The sequence below is a fragment of the Ambystoma mexicanum genome, chromosome 2p (genome assembly GCF_040938575.1).
Source record: "Ambystoma mexicanum isolate Mex_15411 chromosome 2p, UKY_AmexF1_1, whole genome shotgun sequence".
Taxonomy (NCBI): Eukaryota; Metazoa; Chordata; class Amphibia; order Caudata; family Ambystomatidae; genus Ambystoma; species Ambystoma mexicanum.
The window spans coordinates 1219937493-1219956858 of NC_090923.1; the positions used below are offsets into that span (position 1 = coordinate 1219937493).

The following is a 19366-nucleotide window of genomic DNA, read 5'->3' on the forward strand; positions in this document are numbered from 1 at the left end:
TTTGCAAAACGCCGGTCCCACCTGTGCGTGCTTCGGCTTGCGTGTCTATACAATACGTCCTGTGAATGCATGTATTGACACCCATATTGCTGTCTTTCAGATGATGTCTAATGGTATATTATTTATATGGGGAGGATAGCGCAGTGGCAAAGTGCTCGCCTTGGAAACAAGACGACACGAAGCAACACAGGTTTGATTCCCGCGTCCCCACTTAGAAAACTCTGGGTATTAAGCGCATTATAAATACGTAACTAAGACATATTGATGTAACAGCGCCTCAATGCCCCCAGGCTTTGCAAGCGCTTTAAAAATGCAAATATATTAAAACAAAAACACATACATATTACACAGCCACGGTAGTAGCTGTGTAGTTATGGTTAAGTTGCTGTTTCCATAGGAAGAGCCCTTTTTGGGTGGCTTATAACTTTGCTCTCCCTGGACGAATCCTCACCAAACTTTGCAAAAAAAATATATGGGTCACTCTGAATTTTGGTGAGGTTTGGTCCGGGGGGGCAAAGTTATAGGGGGGGTCCCAAAACTTCTTTTTTCCCATAGACTGAATGGGGAAAAAACTTTGCTCACGCCTACAGGCCAAACCGCTGGACGGATTTTCCCCAAATTTGGACCAGGAGCAGCGGCTTGGTCCCGAAAGCGTGGTTTTGCTAATTTGGTGAAAATCCGTCCAGTAGTTTTTTTTAAAAAAAATGACCAAAAAGTAGGTCACAAAAATGAGTGATATCTATGTTCGGTCCGCGGACACACTTCCCTGTTAGCTCCGCGGACAGTGTCCTGATTGGCCAACCGGCTTTGGTCATGTCCGCGGACATGCAATGTGTTCGCTGATTGGACATTGAAGAGCGTGAAGCGCGTCAGATTTTCGGGAACGCCTGCCATCTTGGATTTGCAGACGTCCGCGGACAGCGCAGTGAATCTTGGTGGAAAAAATACTATTTAGTAGAGTGTGTTGGTTTGTAAAAGTGTTTGGGGAGGATGGGGGAGTAAGAGATGGATTAAATGTTGTATTTATTTAGGTGGTAGACCCCCCTGTTGTGTTCGCTTTTTCCGCGGACAACGCAGATGTTCTGAAATGTTCTAAATAAACGAAATGGGGCTGTTCTGAGGACACTACGCCTGTACGTATTGTTCGCAAGCAAGCTGAAAGTGTTCTAAGAACACTCGCGGTGTCCTGAAATGTTCGAAAATAAACGAAATGGGTGTGTTCTGAGGACGGTATGCCTGTCCGTACTGTTCGCAAGCAAGTTCAAATTGTTCTAAGAACACATGTTCGCAAGCTAGTTCAAATTGTTCTAAGAACACATGAAGTGTTCTGGGATGTTTGTAAATAAACGAAATGGGGGTGTTCTGAGGACACTACGCCTGTACGTATTGTTCGCAAGCAAGTTCAAATTGTTCTAAGAACACATGCAGTGTCCTGAAATGTTCGTCAATGGACAAAATGGGGGTGTTCTGAGGACGCTGTCCGTATTGTTCGCTTGCAAGATGAAAGTGTTCTTAGAACACATTATGTGTCCTGGGATGTTCGTAAATAAACAAAATGGGGGTCTCCTGAGGACGCTATGCCTGTCCGTACTGTTCGTAGGCAAGTTGAAACTGTTCTAAGAACACTCATCATGTCCGCGGACATTAAAAGTGCCAATATGGCATAGTTAAAATGTTTGATTCTATGGGTGTGATATGCTGCAGTGGTTGTGGCCAGGGCATAGAATCTTGGGAGCATGGCCATACGGCCAGGGCATAGAGTCTTGGGGAGGGCATAGAGCCATGCTCCCAAGACACTATGCCCTGGCCACAACCACCACAGCATATCACACCCATAGTGGCTTATAAATTTGGGATCCAAGAACAAATTTATAAGCAACGAAGTTATAAGCCACTATGGGTGTGATATGCTGTGGTGGTTGTGGGCAGGTCCTATAGTCTTGGGTGCATGGACAAGACCACATTTATAAGCACCAAAGTTATAAGTTACTATGGGTGTGATTTGCTGTGATGGTTGTACTTAATATAATTCAGTAAAAAAACTAGTTAAAGGGACGTTATGGTTAAGTTGCGCTACTAAAAACCTATGAAATTCAATGAAAAAACTTTGTTAAAGGGATGTTATGGTTCCAAGTAAAACCGAAAACCCATGAAATTCGCCAGTTATGGTAAGCTAAGCAACCATAACTCGCGCCACCACCGTGCACTGCTAAAACTAACACCCACGACATCAAAGATGACATCACAAATGTCATTGATGACATCACTGATGACATCACATGTCTGTCTCCCTCTTTTTTCCTTTACTGACACATCTAGGCCACATGGTTTTCTTCAGTAACAGTCAGTAACTAAAAATTGTAAATGTACTATATTTGTAGACTTATCCTTCAAGTATGTTCTTACAGTAATTCTCTTAGGGTCCACTCATATCATATGAAACATATGATATGAGTGGACCCTAATATCACCCTAGGGGAAGACACAAGCTTTTAAGACAGCAATCCTTTCTGTGCATGAAAATAATCAGTAGAGTTATCAGCACTTTCTGATAGTTCTGTTGTTTTTTTTTATTACTATACGATACCTTCCCTGTATATGTTCATATTTGTAGACATTGTACTCACACTACTTTCCTTAGGGTCCAGTCACATCATGTGATACATATACAGAGGGTAAATAGCAGCTTTGCAACAGAGCAATCATTTATTAGCATATAGATAATCAGTTAGGTTATGAATGGTTTCTGCTACTACTTCTGCTTTTTTGCTTACTTCACTTTCCCTGTATGTACACATATTTGTATGCGTTATTGTGTCTTTGTGTTTTGTCTTTAATAATGCAATTATGTAATACGTGGGTTTTATTAGCTACTTATTACATATTTCACAGTACACAAAAGTCTAATAAGAAAACATTTATCATTTCATTATTCAACATATCAACATTATGAATATTATATCTTCATCATATATGCTGCACGCAATGCCTAGGTTTCTGCATGAGTAGCTTAGTATACTCAATAGAAATTCATAATAGAATGCTATTTATATCAATGCATTGCTTAATGCACTCATTAGCTCATGATATTTATTCCAATGATCCTTGACACTTTTTTCTCACCATTATAATAAGAATGCCTTATACAGACATCATGCAAAGTAAATTCATATGTGATGTCATCAGTGATGTCATCAATGACATTTGTGATGTCATCTGTGATGTTGTGGGTGTTAGTCTTAGCAGTGCACGGTGGTGGCGCGAGTTATGGTTGCTTAGCTTACCATAACTTGCGAATTTCATGGGTTTTTCGGTTTTACTTGGAACCATAACGTCCCTTTAACAAAGTTTTTTCATTGAATTTCATAGGTTTTTAGTAGCGCAACTTAACCATAACGTCCCTTTAACGTTTTTTACTGGAAAAAAAAAAATAATAAAAAAAATATATATATATATATATATATATATAATACAAAAATATATATACCAATATAGCCACTTTGCCTGAGGCAGAGTGTGCCCTTAGTTTGTATTGGCTACTCTGTGTCATGTCTTGATGCAATGACCAATCCATCTGCCTTTGCTGGCCTTATTGACAGCTCCTTGCTACTACCCAACCCCCCTGCTGCAAATTAGATGAATAACTGATTTTCTTTTGGTTCAGTCCATATAGAACATGACTGCTCGTTCAGTCCATATAGAACATGACTGCTCGGCGAATGTCAAAAAAGTCGGTAAATCAATAGATTGGTTTATGTCAAATTTTGACATTTATTTTGTTGAGAAACGTGGGTGTGTTCTGAACACCAATTTATCTTTATGTATAGTCACTGACAGTTCTTCTATAGACAAAGTCTGCAGTTCGCTTATAGAAGTGATAGCCAAGAGGAAGGGAACTTTGCACATTAGATGTTTAAGTGCACATTTATGAATTGGTTCAAAGGGTGGGAGCATATTCAATATTATGCAATACCACATTTCAATCCTAACCAGGAACTTTTCTAGCCACTGGTTGATTCATTCTTATGACACCTTCCTTGAAAGAATTTCCACTGGCATTCAGCACCAAGAAACCTTGTGCTCTCAGGGGGTGTATGCTGCCAATGAATGCTGCAACATGTAATTTTATAGAGTTGTACACTAACCCTAAACCCAATAGATAGAGCACATACGTTAAATCATCTTTTGGCATGCACAATAGGAACGAGAAAGTGGTTAGCATATCAAATTACAAAATGTTTCCATTTATTGTAGTAACAACTGTGTGTGTTTTTGGTTTGCATGTATCCCTTAACATGTCCGTAAATATAGGAGGTAATTGCAAGTGTACACACTCTATGACTTCAGGATCCTTGCTGCCAAGATCACTGAATGTGGATTTGGGTGTGTTATCTGCTGCTGTTGCTGTGACAGAAGGTTGTACGATGGATGCAGCCTGAGAGATGATTTTTGCACCATTTGTAGTAGGTGAGGGCATTATGTTTGACATGGCCCAAAAAGGTGCAATCAGTATTACCATGGCCTGTTCCTCCACATGTTTTGTACCAGCAGTGGCGTTGGGGAAAAAGAGTACGCAAATACCCGTGACCAGGGAATTCACAGAGCATTCCACACATCCTAGTTGTGAGTATCTGGAGGCACAAGTGCAGGATTTTGCATTTATATATGTTGCAAAGAAGTCTATACCTGGAGTTGCCCACACCTTGGGAATGTTGGTTTGAGTGTGCATGTGCTGAGTTACCATGCACATTCCTGGTTGACCTGGGAGTCTACCAAGTAATTCTCTGTTCCCGGCACATGTTGGCATAATAAGCAGATGTCCCTCTGGATGCATCAGTGCCAAATCTGTTGAGCCACTTGCGATAGAGTTAGTGAATGTACCACCCTGCTTGCTGAGATAAAACATGGGGGTTGTGTTGTACGTCTGTACCAGCACACCTTTGCTGGCCAATAGTGACCGCAAACGGAGTAGTACTTTTTGGACTGCCATGAGTTCCAGAACATTGATGTGCAATTGAATATCCTCAGCCGTCTATTTCCCTTGGACTGAGAGCTCCTTTAAACTAGCCCGCCTACCCAGCATGGATGCGTACTTGAGATCGTTACTTGCACTGGGGGACTTGAGAAATGGCATCCCTTTAACATTTATTTGAATTCCACTAATGCAGTTTCCATGAACCTGCTTGAAACTACCACTAGATCCTCCCAGTGCCCTCTCACCTGTGACCATTTCACACTGAGCCACTCTTGCACTGGTCTCATGTGTAGTCATACATGTGGTATCAGGTAAATGCATGATGCCATCCTTCCCATTACTCACTTAACTTTTCTTACAGTTATCGATTGAGACAGCTGACAATAGGAAAACATTGTGTGGAGAGCCCTGATCCTCTCTTTGGAGGGAATGGATTTAGCTTCTTTGGTGTTTATTACTGCTCCCAAGAACTGTAATACGTGGAGAGGAATAAGGTTAGATTGGGGGACGTCAATTGAGACGCCAAAATGATGCAGTAGGTGAATTCTGCTTGAAGTATGACTGACACACGGTTTGATTTTGCTCAGTGTTTTTAGCCAGTCGTCTTGGTAGGGACACACATGCCCTGTGCGTAGAAGGCAAGCCACGACTGCCAATACTTTTGTGAATACACATGGTGCCAATATTATCTCAAATGGAAGAACTTTGAATTGATAATACTTGAAGGCCACCTTGAACCTGAGCAATTTGCAATGCTTTGTGTACATGAAAATATGAATGTATCTCCAATGTGGTCGTGTAATATCCTCTTTGAAAAAGTAGAATTACCTCTTTTGTTCATCTTAAATTTTGGAGCCTTGATATGTTTGTAGCTCGTAGGTCCAGCACTGGGCAAATCTTCGGGTCCTTCTTGGGTACTGGGAAATACGTCCAACGGATTCCTGTTTTGTGTAATCTTGCTGGGACCATTCAAAGGCCTCCTCTTATTTTACGAACTCTGACACCTCCTGCAGTAGAAGTATTGAATGATCTGTCGTCGAGTGACCATTCCTTGGGACGTTGATAGCTGTAGTTCGAAATTCAATGCAGTAACCGAATTCCACTGTGTTCAACACCAATTGATCCGAGGTTACGTTTTTTCCATTCATGAAGAAACCTCTTTATTCTCCCCCCCCTCCCTCCCTCATCGTAGTTGCATGGGAAAGCATAAGAAAGGAGGCATTGTTTTTTAGTTTTTTCAAAATAGGTTCACCCCTGGAGGCACTACCTCTGGCTAGATCTCTAGCTCTTCAGACCCCTTTGAAATGTTCCTGGAAACCCTGGGATTGTTATTGAGTTTTCTGGTACTGAGAACACAAGCTTTGGGTGGTTTGAAATTCCTGATAAGGAGTGGTGTAGCTTTGTGCTTGTTGCCGCCTATAACCGCTGTGTGTACTCTCCTGGCCCCTACGTGTGAATGTTCTCCCTGAAATTTGGCTTAAAGTCTTTAGCGTCTCATGGTCCTGTTTCACCTTTTTGAGTGTTTCGTCAATGGATTTCCTAAACAATAGCTCTCCATCTCTCGAGTTTATTAATAGGAGTCGCCTACATATCGATTTTAAAACTGACAAGTCTGAGCCAGGAGTATTTGTTTTAGGACCACTGCACCTGCCAATTGTCTGCATCAGGGATGTTTTTAATTACATTTATCCAAAAGGTCTGGCAGCCCCTCTACCAAGAACAAACACGGCCAAACAACCTGCTCTCTGAGTAGGGTCCCATTCGGGAGAGTCTACAGCCATGTTTTAGCTCACTGTACCTTTCACAGAGGAGAAATATCCCTTTGCTATCCGTCTGGTCCCACCCATTTGTACAGTCCAGCACCGAAATGTTAGGTAATTCTCCTCTGAACAAGAGTATCAAAAGCAACCCCAAACATGTGTTTCAGCCTTGTTGGGCTTCCTCCGTGAGGTGAACCTATGCCTCTCAAAGCACAGTGAGCAAAGGGTCCACGTCTGGATAGAACAGGTTATTTGGCCGTGTTCGTTCTTGGTAGACGGGCTCACAGACTTTTTTTTGTGTTTTTAATTATCCCTCTTTAATAATGGTCTGATCTTTTAGCCTTTAAGCTTTCTGGGAATTCATCAATTAACTGTTGCATCGCATCCCATTGAGACCTAGAATATTGACTGACAATTGCAGTTGCTTTAGCGATACACACATTGTACGCTGCTGTGGTGGACATCTGTTTCCCCATTAGAACAAGTATTTTGCTTTTCCTTTCCATTGGGCCCTCGGAGAAGGTCGCTGGAGCTCTACAGCATTTCAGTGCTGTGGTAATTACCATTAAGTCACTTATTAATTGTTCCCATATTACTAATGGATCTGCTTGCAAAGGTTTATACTTCCTCCGAACAGGAGTACTTTTACGGGGCATTGGCATACTTGATCTAAAAACATTTGACGTTTTCAATTTGACAGAATTATTTTGATTATTTTTCTGGTTAAATTAAATAAATATATGGGGAGGGGTAAAGGAATAGGTTAAGGTGGGGGAGATAGGGGGGGTGGAGGGTGAGTTGCGGGTCGACTAAAAAATTGACCAAATAGGTAAAATTGGAAAAGGTCAAATATTTTCGACCAAGTAGACCTAAACCCTTTCACGGCAGTTATTGTTGCAGGACATTTCAGAGATCTGAAGGCGACTCCTGAAAGATTCCATGAGTGGGTCATAGTGTGCCAATTGCTTTTATTCTTCTAAAATGTCCTCTATAAAATTCTTCCCTTCTAGGCTTGGCTGGGTGTTAATGCAGAAGCATGTTTTTCCTTTTTTTAGTACTGCCCCATAGGAACATTGGCCCTCGGATGGTGAGTTAAAAGGAAGGGGTACTGCATTTTCCAGAGATGACACTGGGAGATTGTGGGGTTCCTCGTTGTCCACATTCCTATTGTTTGGGCTGGTACCAAGTTAAAGGGTGACATCTTCAACATTCTCCTTGATCGGGAGGATAGTTCAGGGGCAACGTGCTCGTCTTGGATGCAAGATGAATACAGAGCAACTGTCATGAACCACCGATCCCGGCCCTTCTGGACTTCGTGGTCCATGATGCACCGCAACATCAGGTCGGCGATCCTCCCAACATGGCTGACAGCATGAAAACGCTGCTCTCTAGTGTCCACGTGCAACACGCTGCTTCCTAGAAAATAGGCACGCCCCCACGGCTCTGTGCGTCTCAACGCTACTGATCCGAGTTGTTCGGCGTGTGTATCGTTTCTGTCTATCCCCCAGTTACCTACCCTTTCCTCCTTCCTGGAATCCCTTCTTTTCCTGCCTCGCTTCGGTAAGGCCATTCTCCCTTTCATCCCAGAATCCGTCTCGTGCTCGGTGCCACGGGCTCCCCGGCACCCACTGAGCATTGGACATCAGTTTCCCTTCCTTCCTGGATTCCTCTGCGGTAACTTCCCTGGATACTCAACGCAATCTGCTTAAGGCAGTCGGCACTCCTCACACTGGAACCCGAAGATTCGCGTCCCTTGCTGTACAAGTCCCGATCAGTGAGGAAGAAGGAAGGAGTTCACAAGAAGACTGCAATGAAGGACAAACAAGTGAGAAAGAGGGAAGGGTGTGACAGCAACTCAGGTTCGGTCCCCGGGTCTGTGCTTGGAAACCTCTGGGTGTTAAGCATGTTATAAATAACCTATCATATCATATATTGTGGGTCATATAGTGATTTTTTTGAAAAAAAAGATTCAAATGACAAAACATTCGAAAACAAAAAGTTCCAAAAGAAAAAGCTGTGACAAGCTATATTTAACATGAAAACATGCATTTCTTTCTAAAGCAATCCATCGACAATAGACATGGACTGGTTTCAATTGAAATGCACTTTCACATGTTAAAAGTAGCATTTCAATGCTTTTCTTGTAACGTTAAAACGTTACATGGAGCTGTCCAGTGCTGAAATTACACCACTGGCCAGCCCCTTGTAACGTTTCAATGTTTCGTGTATATTGTGGGGGATCCCCCTCCCAGCCCCCCACGCCACCCCCATCCCCCAACCCAAACCCTAGCCCCAACCCTAACCCTAATGTAACCCTTAAACTAACCCAAATCACAACCCTAACCCTATTTTAACACTTACACTAACCCAAACCCTAACCCCAAACCCAACCGTAACCCTAACCCCAACCCTAAACCCCAACCCTAAACACTAATCCTAGCCCCAACCTAGTCATTTAAAAAAAAAAATCGATATGATAATCTAATTCTTTTTTAAAAAATGACTTAGAAAAAAATGACTTTTCGACAGAAAGTATTCACAAAGTTTGTTTTCGAAACTTTGTGTTTCAAAAAAATGACTGGATACCGGGTCATAGGTGTGTCTTCAGTGATGAGGTGTCGCTACCTGATGTGACATTTCCTATATTCAATTCGCCTATTTTTGTGCTTTCATCAGCATGTCCATAGTAGCTAGCAGTTTCATAAAAGCATGCTCCTGCCATGAATGCATGCTTTCCTCCATGTGTGTGTCAAAAAGGCCTTATTAATTCACGTCTGCATAATCCTCTTTTACCTCTTCCTCTATGGCTTCACAATAATATATTATTGTCCTGGAACGCATAACACTTTGCATCGTCTCTGCAGCTGAGCTTTCTCTCTGACAGAGGTTTTAACAATACCATCGCTGTTGCATGAAAAACCTATTGTGTGTATGTTCTTGAGGTGCTGGTGATGCACATCAGGCATGGCCTTGCTTGCATGTAGCGAGTACCTGTGATTCAGTGGTTAACATGTTTTTGACTTTATGACTCCACTCATCAGAGGCCAGGCCTTGCTTGCACATAGTTTGGACATGGGATTTGGCGTCCAACATGGTTTGATTTCATAACTCTGCTTAGGTGTTTCCACATCTTGTTTGTCACCACCATGGTTTTTCTTTTGTTTTGCAGTATGATCTTTACCATGCTTTGTTTTGTGTTTTTTGGCATTGTATTTTTTGCAGCCATGTTTTGAATGCTCATTTGTATCTTTTGGACTCTGCGTGCTGTGTGGGTTATTGGCGTAGAAACTTGTTTCAGTTTGCTGGGCGTGGACTGTTCGAACCCTTGCAACCTGCCCTTATGTGTTTCGCAGCTCTTTTCTCAGTACAGTGTTACGTTTCCCTTTGACAAGGTACACAGCTTAGTCTGCTTGGGAAATTGCTTCACCCCTGTATTTCTAGTCTCCTTTTGACCGGTGAGTGTGGCCTCCCCTCAGCCTTGTACCCAAAGCAATGCAGATTGCTAAGATTCAAGGCAGCCTTCAAGCATTACCAATGCAAAGTTCTTCCAGTTGAGATAATATTGGCACCATGTGTATTCACAAACGTATTGGCAGCGGTGGCTTGACTTCTACGCAGACAAGGCATGTGTGTCGACGATTGACTAAAAACACAGAGCAATATCAAACAGTGTCTTAGTCACACTCTAAGCATAATTCACCTACTGCATCATTTCGGACTCTCAATTAATGTTCCAAATCTAAGCTTATTCCCTTCCAGGTCAGTTAGATTATTTAGATTTCTGGCATGGACATAAACCTTATGAATTTCGAGATATTTGCATTTTAAGATCTATCTATATATATATCACCATTGTGATGATGAAGCCAGAAAATGCAGTCATTATGAGGACCCATGAGCAAAATATTTTTCTCTAACAGTTTCTGCAGTCTATATTTTAAGAATTTCAGGGGTGCAAATTACGTACCTTCCTTAGCCATGTTCAGCAAAATGTGTGACACCTGGACGTTTTATTCTGGAAGGGGATAGAGAAAGTGCTCCAAAAACCTGATGTGGTAGTGGCAAGAGCGTGGAGCAGATTTCTGAGGAAATAAATGCTGAAAATACCCAAAGTGCTATGGAAACATCTTGAAAAGCTCACAGAGCCACAAAGGATTTCCGGTCACCAGACTTGTGGTGAAGAATCCGAAGATGGCTGCTTGAGGTGGAGCTAAGGCATAGCCACCTCTATTGGTCCAGAAGAAAAGGATCAAAAAGGAGACACATAGGCGGTAGTATAAAGGCCAGCTAGTAATGTATGTGCAATGTATTGCTCCAATATACACTATGTACCTGTAATGCTTGTGACTAGAACATGGCGCCTGTGTGAAGTACGTCCCGAGCCATAATGGACATTTGCTCCAGGCATCAGTGGAAGCTGCACTTTATGTGAACTCTTTTCGTATTATTCCACTGGTAAACATGTTTTCAGCGCTGCTTATTGCTTATATTATGCTGCATTGCTCCAAGGACACGTTGGAGAGAAGATGCATGCATAGGTTAAAATGAGCCAATGCCAGCTGGTACCTGATAACGTTGTTATGGAATTTGCTAAAGCGGTTTTCTTGAGAAAGGGAAGAGATTTACCTCTTGCGGTTACCGTGGGTCACTCTGGCTGGGGGCTCATGAGAACTGTCAACAGGTAGAGATTTGGAATGCCAGAAAGTTCTGAAAAAGGCCATCACACGTTTGCGGATGGCCTAAAATGAAGCGCGCTAGATCAGGCAGACAGAAAGCTTAACTGGAAGGTGGAAGCATCACTCCAGGCACATTGATGCAAAAGATCTCTCTGCCTGCCTGTTTTTGGTAGATTTTCAGGGAGTGTTGGCGAGATGAAGGTGTGCCCTGCAGCTGTATCAACGGTGATGTATTTTATTTAGACTTCTTTTATTCATGTATTAATTTACTATTCTTGTTGTCTTTATTCATTTATATATGCTTTTGGTGAACAAAGAGACCTTATAAGAGCCATTTTATAATCTAGCTGAGCGTGTGTGTGTGTGTATGTGTGTGTGTGTGTGTAGATATTTGCCCTTCAGCATCCAAAGTTTTTCCATTCAGTGTACTGGGGAGAAAAATATATATATAGCTGTGCACTCTGTGGAAAAGCAAAACAGTACGGGGGATACCCAGCTAGATGACTGGGAATAATTCAAGCATGTGAATTTATGAAAGATCCAATGCTGGAAAAGTAAATCTCGTACAAGTGCGCTAGTATACGGCTCAAAACGCCCAAAGGCAGCACTGACTTTTATGTCTGTTTTCCTATGTAAATAAAATGCTTAGGCGATGTAAATTGCATACATATTGGAAATGTAAAACTCTTGTTAATGTAAAACACCTCTTATATGTATTGAAAACTCACATCTTATCGAAGCTCACATCTTAAAGTATAGGAGGCAAACAGGAAATGCGCAGAATGAATGTACATCTTGTATACAAACTATACACATATGTGCACAGGATGTACATTTTGTACATGTACACCAATATTTGTATGAAAACTCTCATTAAAGTAAGGACTGACTTTGATGTCAATGTTCAAATGTACATCAGACCCATAGGAGATTTAAATTGTTTACATGTAATAACTGTACAACTCTTTTATACCTCCTCTGTGTTTAACGTGAGTTTTCATACACATCGGAGGTGTATAGGACATGTGAATTTTATAACTTTATACCAAACACTCATAGGTTACTTATACACCATACATGTGCATGCCAAACACACAGCAAACACTAATATGCACTTACAACACACACACTTATGACACACACGCTTACGGCACAAGGAACACGTTACTTACATGTAACTAATGTTCTCCAGCATGAGTCTTGCATGGATTCACAAGTTCATAAATATTCCCTGTCGTCAGGCTGAGAATCCTTGGTAAAATTAAAGCAGTTTAGCTTTAAGCCAAAAACCTCTTGTTGCGTGTATTGCCTTATCAGTGTCACTTTGGGTCATACTGATCCAGCCAATGACACTCATCCTCCTGAGCTCCACCCCTGGTGGCCATCTTGAGATTTGGTAGCTCAGGTAAAGTGGCAGTATGAGGACATTTTCAAATGAAAAAAGAACACCGCGGAAAAGAGCAAAGTGAAAATCTTCGTATCGCCGTAAATGTCAAGTGAAGCAATATTTAATAAGACACCACGTTATGGTGAACAATTTGCTGACATCGCTTACACTGATGACGGTTTAGTACATAAAAAACAAAATCAAACGCGTATACTTACATTTTATAAAGCGTTGCTTGGAATGGTTTTGATATCGGCAATCATGCGACAGATCATGCGGGAGCAGGTCTCCAGGAAATCGTAAACAGAAACGAAAAGAGCTTGGAAGGGTGCGTGCAAAAACGAAATGATCAGTGGCGTGAAAACTAGTTCGAGAAACAGGTAAGATCAGCTAACGTAAAGGTAAGTAAAAGTATTACATTTACAATTAAATCGGTTTACAGCAATGAAAAATAAACGTATATAATGCAGATGTATATAAAAGTGGGGATATTGATGCATTAGCAAGTAAGCGTGCACAAAAACGAATAATAAAGCAGTTTCCAAAACTACAGAAAGCGATAGAAATATAAGTGCGCATGCGCCAAAATGAAAAATAATGCAGTTTCTAAGACTTCAAAATACTATATACTGACGGAGCGAGAGAAAATGCAAAATACTATATACTGAGGGAAGGAGAGAAAATAACAAAGCATTTTCCATGACTGCGCAAGACTTTTAAAATGAGTGAACGAACGTGCGAAAATAAATAAAGCTTGAAATATGTGGGCAAAGCCATGTACATGAATTTTAAAGCAATCCCATGACTGCAATAGACGATGGAAATGTATGAGCAGATGCACAAAAATGGAAAATAATCTAGTCTATACGTGCGAGCGATCGGAAAAGAATCAAGGAAACATTCTGCACGGGCAACTATCGAACAAACAGCCCATAAGAACTTTCATTTCTGAAATGTTTGGGGTATTTCCCAGTATGTACCAAGAACGGCCAGAGAGTGGAAGGAGGGAGGGTTTGCATGCAAGACCCATGCTGAAGAACAGGAGTTACAGTTAAGTAACTTGCTCCTTTTTCCAGCATGGGATCTTGCATGGTTTCATATGCTCATGAATACGATTACACAGCATTACATATACAGAACCACGCGAGGTGGCAAGGCTCAGAAGCAATACACTTACCCCTGGAGCAGACTCACCTCAGACAAACAAGTTGCGCAGCACTGCTTGGCCGACCCAGGACTCCTTCCTGGAATCCCTGTCGACACAGTAGAATCTTGTGAAGGTGTGGGTAGACCTCCACGTAGCAGCCCTGCAGATGTCGAACAGGGGAACACCATAGAGAAACGCTGTAGTCGCTGCAATGGCTCTGGTGGAATGGGCTCTTGGCCAGCCTGGATGTGGTCTGTTGGCCAGACGAGGGGAATGCATGGTACAGCTGGAGAGCCACCTGGAAATGGAAGCCTTAGACAGGGCCTTCCCATGTTCCACAGGTCCAAAACTGACGAAACGTTGAGAAGTCTTTCGAAAGTCCTTTGTGCGTTCAACATAAAACGTCAGGGCACGCGCAACGTCCAGCGAATGCAATGACCTTTCAGCAGGCAAAGTCAGATTTCAGAAGAAAACTGGTAGAACCATAGGCCTGTTTAGATGTATGTGTGACAGAACCTTTGCCATGAAGGAAGGATGAGTCTGCAAAACCACCCTAGTGGAATTGAAGGACAAATATGGAGGTTTACAGTAGAGAGCTTGTAACTCCCCCACCCGCCTGGCCGAGGTGATTGCCACCTCGGCCAGGCGGGTTGGGAGGAAACATGAGACTTCTTGAAAGTCATGGAGAAGCCCAATCTCTTCAGTCCAAGCTGAGAAACCCAAGCTGTGGAAGGAAACGTGAGGCTTCTTGAAGGTCATAGAGAAGCCCAAACTGTGCAACAAGCTGCATTTTCAGTACAAATGTGCATCGCAGCATTCACCAACTGCGGCATCAAGGAGCTAGGCAGAGAAAGAGTGCTAAAATAGCAGGAAAAAAGAGAGAAACCACATATGAATTAGTCTGACGGAAAAAGGAGAGTCTTCAGCTGTCGTCGGAAGGCAAGATGGTCCTGAACCTGATGCAAAGAGAGGGGAAGAAGATTCCACAACTTTGCAGCGGAGACTGAAAACGACCGACCTCTGAAACGGGCACATGGAATACGGGGGACGAGAATGCAGCAAGAGAAGGACGAGCGAAGGGAACGAGAGGGAGTGTAATGTATAAATTTGGCTTGAAGATAAAGAGGTCCCTTCTTATAGAAAGCACAGTGGACGATACACAAATATTTAAAATCCGCCATGCTAGTAATGGGTAACCAATGCAGAGCATTCAGGGTGGCAGTGGCCGGGGAGAACCGAGGGGCCCCCAGAGCCAGGCAAGCCGCAAAGTACAGGGAGTTGCAGTAATCCAGAGAGCCAGAAATAAGAGAAGAAACAACCATAGAGTGAAGAGAGACCGGGAGAAAAGGAAGAACTTTCCGAAGAACACAAAGTTTAAAATGTACAGCGTGGCATACTGCACTCACCAGGGGAAGAAGTGAAAGAGAGGAAGACGGCTTAACCCCTCCATAATCTGAAGTTCATTTATACTTTCCATGCTTGCTTTCCCAAGCAGGGAGTTGCAGTAATCGAGCATCGGTAGGACGATAGCCCAGACCAGCTTTTTTCGCGTTTTTTCTCCAAGACCAACGGACAAATCTGTCTTAGGACTCTGAGGTAGTAATTTGAGTTCTTGACAGTATAGTTAAACTGGGTGTCGGCGTTGAGCGTGGCCTCCATATATGTACCAAGAGTTTTAACCTTTCTGATCACGGGTACAAGGTACATCTATGCTATATTCCTGTGCCAGACTTATCATAGGCATGCTTCGACCCATATACCATGAGCTCAGTTTTACTGGCATTTAAACAAAGCCAGATTGAGGTCATCCAGCTTTTAATGAGCAAGCACATTTTTATTAAACTTTCCTTGGTCAACAGCATAGTCCCCACTGAGTTCCAGAGAGAGCTGAAAATCATCTGCGTAATTTGCAGAGAAAACCCACAATCTCTCAATTTCCTCATAAGTGGATGGATATAAATGTTAAAAATGGATGGGGACAGACAAGTCCCCCACCCCCTTGCAGGACACCACACAGGATTGGCTGGGAATCTGAGGAGGCATCTCCCCAATGGACTCTGGAACTACGGCCGCAGAGAAATGATTCCATCCATGTCACAGCTTCCTGTGAGAAACCACTGATATCGGTCAGCCTACGCAGCAGTCGTCTTTTATGGTCATTGAGGCTGAAAGCTGCTGATAGATCTAATAAAATCAGTCATCCTGAACCATTCCTTTCCAAGGCTGAGAGCACATGGGTTTGGAGATCTAGCAACATACTTTCGGTCCCATCGGCACACCGAAAGACAGACTGTTTATTATGGAGAAGGCCATGGGGTTGCATTGTATGGTGGCCACTTTGTCAATTACCCTAAGAAGAAAAGGGGTGTTAGTAATGGGCCTGAGGTTGGTAGGATCCTTCGGATCTAGCCCTTGTTTTTTCACGAGGGGGGGGTGACCACCACATCCTTGATAGTCGCAGGGATCAGACAATGTGCAAAGGAAGCATTGATAAATCTACGAAGAAACAAAGCAAATAAGTCATAATGCTCAAGAATAGGTTTTGCAGGTAGCAAAACTCCTGGACAGCTAGTGGGGTGCATGTCTTAATATTATAACAACCTCATTATCTGTAACCTCGGAGAAGAGAAACAAGGGTGGGGAGTTTTTTGTTGTTTGTCTGTTTCCTCCAATACTTTCAAGAATGTCCAGGGAGTCTAGCTGATCCAGGTCTTTCTGTATTCTGACATGCGCTAATCTGATTTTATCTGCAAATGCTTTTTGAACCTTAACACAATCATCTTTGTCCGGATTAATGGTTTGGGTTCTGGGCATTAGGTTTTTCCCAGATCCTGAACAACTTAAAGAGCTCTTTAGTTTTGTTAGGAACAAGTTACTTACCTGTAACTGTTGTTCTCCAGCATGGGTCTGGCATGGATTCACATGCTCATGAATAATCCCCGTCGTCAGGCTGGGAATCCTCGGCAAAGAAATAATCAGTATCAGTTTCGTTTCTGATCTGCCTTTCTTAGTAGTAACCAATCACTGATCTCTGGGTCATACTGCCCACAGCCAATGACTGCCCTCTCCCTAAGCCCCGCCCCCGGCAGCCATCCTCAGATTTGGTAGCACGCCAAGAGGCAGTATGACCAAGTGAAGAGCCGCAGAGGGGTAGGTGGGAGGGTTCGTATGTGAATCCATGCCAGACCCATGCTTGAGAACAACAGTTACAGGTAAGTAACTTGTTCCTTCTCCAGCATGGGGTCTGGCATGGATTCACATGCTCATGAATAAAAGAATACATAGCAGTATACACATGCACAACCACGGGAGGTGGCAACAGGCTCAACATTAAGCAATACAACAACTCAACATTAAGCATCTCTTACCTCCTCACCAGGCTCACCTTAGGCGAACAGGTTGTGCAGCACTGCTTGGCCGACCCTAGACTCCTCCCTGGAGTCCCGATCAACGCAGTAGAATCTTGTGAAGGTGTGCGTTGACCTCCACGTAGCAGCCCTGCAGATGTCCAGCAGGGGCACACCAGACAAGAACGCCATGGTAGCAGCTATCGCTCTGGTCGAATGGGCTCTCGGACGGCCGGGCAGCGGTCGGTTTGCCAACCGGTGACAATGCATAATGCAGCCGGAGAGCCATCTGGAAATAGAAGTCTTCGAGAGAGCCTTCCCTTGATTCACAGACCCAAAGTTCACAAACTGTTGTGACGTCTTCCGAAAACTCTTTGTACGGTCCACGTAGAACTTCAGTGCTCTAGCTACATCCAGCGAGTGCAAAGTCCTCTCGGCCGGCGTCGAAGGCGACGGAAAGAATACTGGTAATGCCAAGGGCTCATTGAGGTGGCAGTCCGACGGCACCTTGGGCATGAAGGAGGGGTGCGTCCTCAGCACCACCCTCGTGTCATGAAAAGTCAAGTATGGAGGCTTGCAAGATAGGGCCTGAATCTCTCCCACTCGTCGTGCAGAGGTGATAGCCACGAGGAACGCTGTCTTCCATGACAGGAACTTCAAAGGCGCCGAATGCATAGGCTGGAATGGGGCCCCCATGAGCCTGGTCAGCACCACATTAAGTTCCCACGCCGGGGCAGGGGCCTTCACCGGTGGGAATGATCGGAATAGTCCCTTCATAAATTCCTTTACCAGGCGATGAGACCACAAGGACGCCCGTCCCGTAGTCCTGGTATATCGGGAGATGGCAGCCAGATGTATTTTTATGGAGGCGTGAGCCAGTCCAGCTTTGGCCAGCGACAGTAAGTACGGCAGCACTTGAAGGGCCGTAATCCGCAGAGGGTTAATCTTCTGTGCACGGCACCAGACAGAGAAACTCTTCCATTTATGACCGTAACACTTGAGAGTTGAGGACGCCCTGGCCTTTGCAAGAACCTCTCTGCAATCAGCCGGGATATCGTACCCTCCAAACTCTAGTGCTGTAGGAGCCAGGCCTGCAAGTTCATTGACTGTGGGTCGTGGTGTAGAATAGCGCCTCCTTCTCTGGAGAGAAGATCCGCGTCTGCCGGCAGCCTGACTGGCGGGGACGTTGACAAGTCCTGAAGGTCCGGGAACCAGATCTGCCTCGGCCACGCCGGTGCGATGAGGATCATCCTGCAACTGGACTTCTTGAGCTGGTTCATGAGGCGGAGCAGCAGCGGCAATGGAGGGAACGCGTATAGAAACAGGCCGTCCCAAGGGAATGAGAAAGCACCGCCCATGCTCCTCGGCTGGGGGAACCTGCTGGCGAACCTCTGGCACTTGGAGTTCGCCGCCGTCGCGAACAAGTCGATCTGGGCTTTGCCCCATCGTCGAAAGAGTCGATTCACTTCATCCTGGCGCAGTTCCCACTCGTGGCACGAGCGTAGCTCCCTGCTGAGTGAGTCGGCGATGGTGTTTTTTATTCCTGCCAGGTGGAAGGGAACCAGAAACATCCCCTGGGCGACGGCCCAGCGCCACAGATCCTGGGCCTCCTTGGAAAGTGCTGGGGATCTGGTGCCCCCCTGCTTCCGTATGTAGAACATTGTGGTGGTGTTGTCGGTGAAGATCCTCACCACTTTGTCCCTGAGGGACGGGAGGAACGACTTGAGCGCCCAGAACACTGCACGGAGCTCCAAGATGTTGATGTGAAGAGACCTCTCCTCCGGGAGCCAAAGGCCTCTTGCATGGAGATCTCCGGTGTGGGCCCCCCAACCCTCCAGAGAGGCGTCCGTAGTTACCGTCTCCTGAAACGCCGGGGGTTGAAAGTCTGTGCCCGTCGTGAGGTGAGCCCGGGTGCCCCACCATAGGATCGCCCGACGGAACTCCTCGTCGAGGGGATCCTGTCCTCGAAGCATCCCCCTGCCTGAAACCAGCGGGCGTCGAGGAACTCCTGCAGCGGACGCATCCGAAGTCTGCAAAGGGGTACAAGGTAGATGCATGAGGACATCATCCCGAG

General features: G+C 44.2%; 1 protein-coding gene across 2 annotated transcripts in view; it reads right to left on the minus strand.

Annotated features, from left to right (window-relative positions):
- GRIPAP1 (GRIP1 associated protein 1) overlaps nt 1-19366 on the minus strand; it is a 1613923-nt gene that overhangs the window by 14823 nt on the left and 1579734 nt on the right. The gene's annotated exons all lie outside the window — the stretch shown is intronic.